The sequence below is a fragment of the Teleopsis dalmanni genome, chromosome 1, assembly GCF_002237135.1.
Source record: "Teleopsis dalmanni isolate 2A chromosome 1, ASM223713v2, whole genome shotgun sequence".
Taxonomy (NCBI): domain Eukaryota; kingdom Metazoa; phylum Arthropoda; class Insecta; order Diptera; family Diopsidae; genus Teleopsis; species Teleopsis dalmanni.
Genome location: NC_051846.1, coordinates 123,836,584 through 123,843,156, shown reverse-complemented (window position 1 = coordinate 123,843,156; position 6,573 = coordinate 123,836,584).

The window sequence follows — 6,573 nt, the reverse complement described above, 5'->3', positions numbered from 1 at the left end:
GGCTTAGGTATCCAGTGCGAGCACTTTAATCCTCCTGTTCCGAATTAAATTTTATTACATGGCAATACTCCATTCAAGAGGTCTTTGGTATTTCCAATTTAAAAACATTTTTCAATTATAACTTAGCGCAGACGAGAAAAATTGCGAAATTAGGGCACATGTCCTAATGACACATATAGTAGATTCCTCGAAGCCACACTATTTCTTACCACATGTAAGGACGGAAATTTTGTCCACTAAAGTACAAAGTACAAAGTACTTAAATTTGACTTACACAAAAGAGGAAAAAAAAATTTAAATAGCAAGTAGTTATTATTTTAAAACTTTTATTATTTTTTATATAAAAAAAAAAACAAAAATATATGTAAAAAAATACTACACTGAAATATTTAATAAATTACACTGAGATATTTAATTAATTACACTGAAATATTTAATTACACCAAAGAAAATAAATTTGAACTTTGTTTTCTTAAATCTAAAATTTAAGCTGAAAATAAACATAACATATGAACAAGGTACGTACCTCACATCACAAAGTAGTAAGTAACAAGTGCATTGACCTGCGAACGACGAAAATTTACAGCAATCAACATGAGTCCCGTTAGTCCTGGCAATATACATATATATTAAACATCCAAGGATAGACATCATTTAGTCGTAAACTATAACAAGATGAGCGATCTAGGAAAAAAGTTCGAAATTAGTGCAGAAAAATACCGTGTAAAAATATTAAAATTAAACCAGTTAAGGTCACGCGTTAAATACTTGCCTATTCCTGCTGGCAATGATAAGCGGCCAGTTAAAGGGATCGGACGAAGGCACAAGAAAACACCTAATCAACGCGCCAAGGTATCCGGTCAGCATCATGAACGCGTCGACAGCAGTAGCACCGCCATACCACGCGTTACGCCAGAAAATCGCAAACAATTGCCAAAAGCCGATGGTTGGAGGAAAAAAACCCATGGTGTCAAACTCAACCAGGTTACGAACCCGACAACACCACCAAATGCTGCGCCAACATCCCCAGCAAATAACTCAGAAGACGTGCTGGTGTTAGATGGTGATTGGCGGGCCATGGAAAGAGAAATATCCCAGCCGTCGCAACCATGCAGAAAAGAAATTTGTATCACGTGGCCCACGGAGTTGGAGGAGAGCATACGGGACGCTCTGAGCAAACATGCTCGGGGAAAACGCTATTCCTATCGGCGCACCGTCAACAACATCGTTTACTTGGTACGCATCAGTAAAAACGGCCAAGTTTCGGTGCGACGCCTTTGCTAAAATTAAACAAATTTATTGTTAGAATTTTATAAAGAAATATAATAATAAAATGTTGAATACTTCCCTTTACCAAAGCCGAGTTCTCCTTATTTGGGTTTATATTTAATAATTTATTGTTATATATTTTTAATATTTGGTTGCACGTTTTGTATATAAATACACAGCTGTCAAAGCGAAATACGGCAAGATCAGAAGCACAGCGGCTACACGGCCAAGAATAAAAGCACAGCGGTTTACGCTGCGAAACACAGCAGGTAAACAAACGGAAGAATTTAAAATACGCTAGACGAAAGCTCCGCCGTAAGAGTATTTAAGACAGCGAAATTATGAAGCAAATGCGAGTCTATGAACATTCGTCAAGGTGGTATTACGCCGAAAAATTATAATAATAGTTATATGTCTATGAAACATATATCAAAAATATATAAGTCCTGCGTTGGTGTTACGACAACGGCCATAATTATATGTCTATGAAACATATAGCAGAAATATATAAGTCCTGCGTTGGTGTTACGACAACGGCCATAATTAAATGTCTATGAAACATATATCAGAAATATATAAGTCCTGCGTTGGTGTTACGACAACGGCCATAATTATATGTCTATGAAACATATATATATACCTTCTTTTAATAATACATATCGAGTTGTACTATATCTTTCTTCTTCTAGGATAGATTTGTAATCAGTTTCCTTTCCAATTTTAAATTGTAAAATTAAAGCAACTTACAGAGGTGTAAAAGGAGTCGGTCTTAGGCAACAGAGGAGGAAATTCGGGAAACTACTGCAAGTGAAGATCTCATCGACAAGTACGATAGGAAATACAACAGGAGCCTGAGCTAAAGAAGAGGCACATTTCTTGTTCTTATTTTATTGAATTAAAAATCACATTTTAATTGAAATAACTTTATCATACGTTGGAATAATTTTTGGTATATTGTCTTTCAAAGTAAATAAACTATAAATTTATTTATAATCACATTGTAATGGAAATAACTTTATCATACGTTGGAATAACTTTTGGAATATTGTCTTTCAAAGTAAATAAACTATAAATTTATTTATAATCACATTGTAATGGAAATAACTTTATCATACGTTGGAATAATTTTTGGAATATTGTCTTTCAAAGTAAATAAGCTATAAATTTATTTATAATCACATTGTAATTGAAATAACTTTATCATACGTTGGAATAATTTCTTTTGGAATATTGTCTTTCAAAGCAAATAAACTATACAATTCAATCTAGTAAACGAACGTTTCCTTTTCTTTCTTTTTTTTTAAAAACCTACGTCCCCGAAAAAAATAAATTCATTGTAATGACTCTGGACGACGGCTGAGGATACCCCAGCAAAAACTAAATATTTTTAACCGTCACCAAAAAAGTGTCGTTACAATTGGCGCCCGAGCAGGGACAGAGTTTTAGAAGAAAAAAAAAGAACGCACTAGGAACATAAAGAACAGTGTACAAGCGTTTCAGGAAAAATCATTAGACTACACACAAAGTCGCTTAAAATCACTAAACTAGTAACATGGTCAAGACGGCATGGATTTCTATAGCGCGCAAAGAGGATCTGATTTTAATTCTAGAAGAAATCAAGGTCAGTACATCAGGAACCGTTGAGGAGCTACGAAAGCGGGTACGTGATTATCTAACAACGGAGGAAAACGCGTCGAAATTACTGGACATAATTGGAGAAATGGAAACTAAATACGATCGTAGTCTCTCACCCAAACTTCTAGGTTTCGAAGCAGAAACACCGAAAATACACATCTCAGAGCCCACCACGATGAATGACAAGTTTGAGGACTTCGCGAGAATCGCGAATCAAGTGCGCAAATGGGCTGTGCATTTCAATGGCGAAACGAACCCATTACCATTTCTGGAGAGACTGGAAAGCCTCGCCGACAACCATAACATTTCCAAAGACATCCTGCTCAGGATGATGCTAGAAATACTCGAAGGAAGAGCCTTAATGTGGTTCCGAAATAACAATCGGAAATGGACGCACTGGTCAAGTTTTGTTCAGGATGTTCGAGAATTTTTCTTGCCCTCTAATTATTTAGAACAATTAGAAGATACGATTCGGAACCGACATCAAAAGAAGAATGAGTCATTTCAAAACTATGTCTTAGCACTACAGGATTTGATGCGGCAAGCCGAGTTTACGAAGAAGCAACAATTAAGCCGAATATATCGAAACAGTAGACCGGAATATCAACTAAACATCAAACCACGTGAATTTAGCTCCTTGGATGATTTGATCAAGTTAGCAAGAGAATTCGAGCGACTTATTCAACTAAGCAAAACAGAGCGACAACACACTCAAGAATGGTCACCGCCAGTTTCTGTTCACAGAGTACAAACCGAAAGGGTGAACGTACAAAGTGCGTGCCGTAGATGTGGGGAAGCGAACCATTTTGCGCGAGGTTGCACAAAACCTAAAGTACTTTTTTGTTGGACTTGTGGCATTCTGGGCCGTCGAACAATCGAATGCTGTAGGAAAAACCCAACTTATGGAAACCGTCAGAACCCATCGGAAAACTCCTTGGGGGTTGTCACGCCAGGCGGGACGACAACCACCCGATCATTTCACCCGTCAAATTAAAGACTTTGTACGCAAACGGGAATGCTATTTATGCGGTCATCAAGCTAGGAGGATTCCCTACTATAGCTACTATTGATACAGGCGCTACGAAGAGTGTTATCGGAGACCAGATTCTTAAAAAAATTTTCGCTGCAGGAATAAAATTACCAAACGACGAGATAATCTACTTAGCTGTTGGGACGATTCGACAAGTGACACAGCAGTTTGATTGCGAAGTAGGATATGAAGATAAAACAATCAAAGTATCCTTTCTCATTTTGGAAGGCGCAAACGATGATGTCATATTAGGTATAGACTTTCTGAAAACCATAGGTGCCACCTTGCAGTGTGGAAATTCAACAATTACCATTCAAAACCAAAACCCACAAAACATACATCATCAAAACCAGGATCTTACCCTAGGCCTGAACATAGGAACTACGAGTAGAAAGCTTTGTGTCATGCCAATCAACGTAAACTCACCCAGACCACCCCCTAATGTCTTTCCGGTAGAAGAACAGCTCAAGTCAAGTCAAGCCATACTCAACAGTGAACAACAGAGCGAAAAACGCACGGACGATAAAAACAAGAAACCGGTTACAGCCCTAGTAGAACCCGACGTAAAAGAATTTGTGGAACACGAATGGGCCAAATTCAACACGGTAAAGGGAGTTAGTACGGTAGCGTACCATACAATAACTATAACCGATGACCAACCAATCAAACAAAGATATTATCCCCGAAATCCGGCAATGCAGGCTATCATCAACAAGGAAATTGACGAGCTACTAGAAAATGACTGCATCGAACCTTCAAAAAGCGCGTATAGTGCCCCTATCGTTCTAGTGAAGAAGAGAAACGGCAAATGGCGATTGTGCATTGATTACAGTCAGTTGAGTGCGAAATCTCGACCTGACGCCTACCCACTACCCCGAATCAATTATATCTTAGATCGACTGCGCGAGGCCAAAGTTATAAGCAGCTTAGATCTGAAGAACGGTTAACGGCAAATACCAATGCACCCAAACAGTAAACAATTTACGGCATTCACAGTCCCAGGTCGTGGGTTGTTTCAATGGAAAGTTATGCCATTTGGTCTCCACTCGGCGCCTGCTACATTTCAGCGAGCCCTAGATTCAATAATTGGATCCGAAATGGAACCCTTCGCATTTGCATATCTGGATGACATCATTATTGTTAGTCGCAGTCGTGAAGAACACTTCAAACATGTCAAAATAGTACTCAAATGATTACGGGAAGCAAATTTCAGAATTAATCCTGACAAATGTGAATTTTTCCGCTCAACCTTGAAATACCTGGGTCACGTGGTCACCCAGTAGAAAAAGTGGTCTTCGAAGACATTGTCTTCAAGACGGTCTTTGATACCGCGTCCGCATGTTCAAGCAAATTTGCAAAACAATTGCTCAAAACATGAATGTAAATACTCTTTCTTTGCTTTCTCTCTCATTTTTAGTGTTCATAGCAACGTATTTGAATTTTGCCTCAGATGACGCTATGTTTTATAAATGAAGTGACGCAATAATTTTGAAGTGTAGTAAATAAACATTTGTGAAATAAATATTAAAAAAATCAAAATGAATAAAGAAACAAAATCATTAAACTATGAAATATTAAAAAAAAAGAAATTAAATCAAAACAAATTAAATAGTGACTTAGTTCCTGGAAAATATATTGATATTAATATTGAAGACAATAATTCCAGTGAAAGTTGTTTAAGAAACGAAACAAAGGATGTTGAAAATAAAAAAACTAAAAACACTTGTGAAAAATTAGCTGTTATATTTAAAAAACACAGGATTAACAGGCGTTGTGGTAATGATATTTTAGAACTCTTAAGATCAGAAGGTTTAATTGTACCAAAATCCTCTTCAACGCTTTTGAAAACATATAAAACTTCAACAATTGATGATAGCGAAATGCTATAAATTATTTTATATTAGTTTTAGTTAATTTTAGATATGCTAAGTTATATTAAGTTAATTATTTAAATTAATTTTCATTATGTTTACTAGTTTTTACTAGTTTATTTTTAATATCTTAATAAAATTTATAATAATTTATAATAAAATTTATAATTTACTTTTAAAACTTTTAATTTTGAATGTAATGTAAGAAATTATTATATAAAATAAATAAAAGTACAAAATACAACAATTTCTTTCTACTTATTTAAAGAGAAAATTGAAATTCATTTAAAATTTAAAGAGTGCAATAAAAGAGTAGAAATAAAAAAAAGGGTGAAAAAATTATATGAGCACTGCACTAAGAGCGCACAACTTTCTGTCGAATGCGTCCGTTATGCAAGACATGGTCTTCGAGACGGTCTTCGAGACATGTACACAAAAATTCATTGAAGACATTTGGCTAATTTGTATGAAAGTGTCTTCGAAGACCGTCATACATTTGGATCGATCGGTCTTCATGTATGTATCCATGTCTTGAAGACGTCTTCGATGACGGAATCGATCCGTTTTCTACTGGGCAGTGACAAAGGAATCCATACAGACCCAGAAAAGATTTCAGCAGTAAGAGGTTTACAACCACCAACGACGGTACGTGAATTAAGGCGGTTCCTAGAAATGACATCATGGCGATTTGTCAAGGACTTCTCCACGATAGTTCACCCATTGACGGAATTACTCAAAAAAGGAAAGCACTGGAAGTGGCAAACAAAA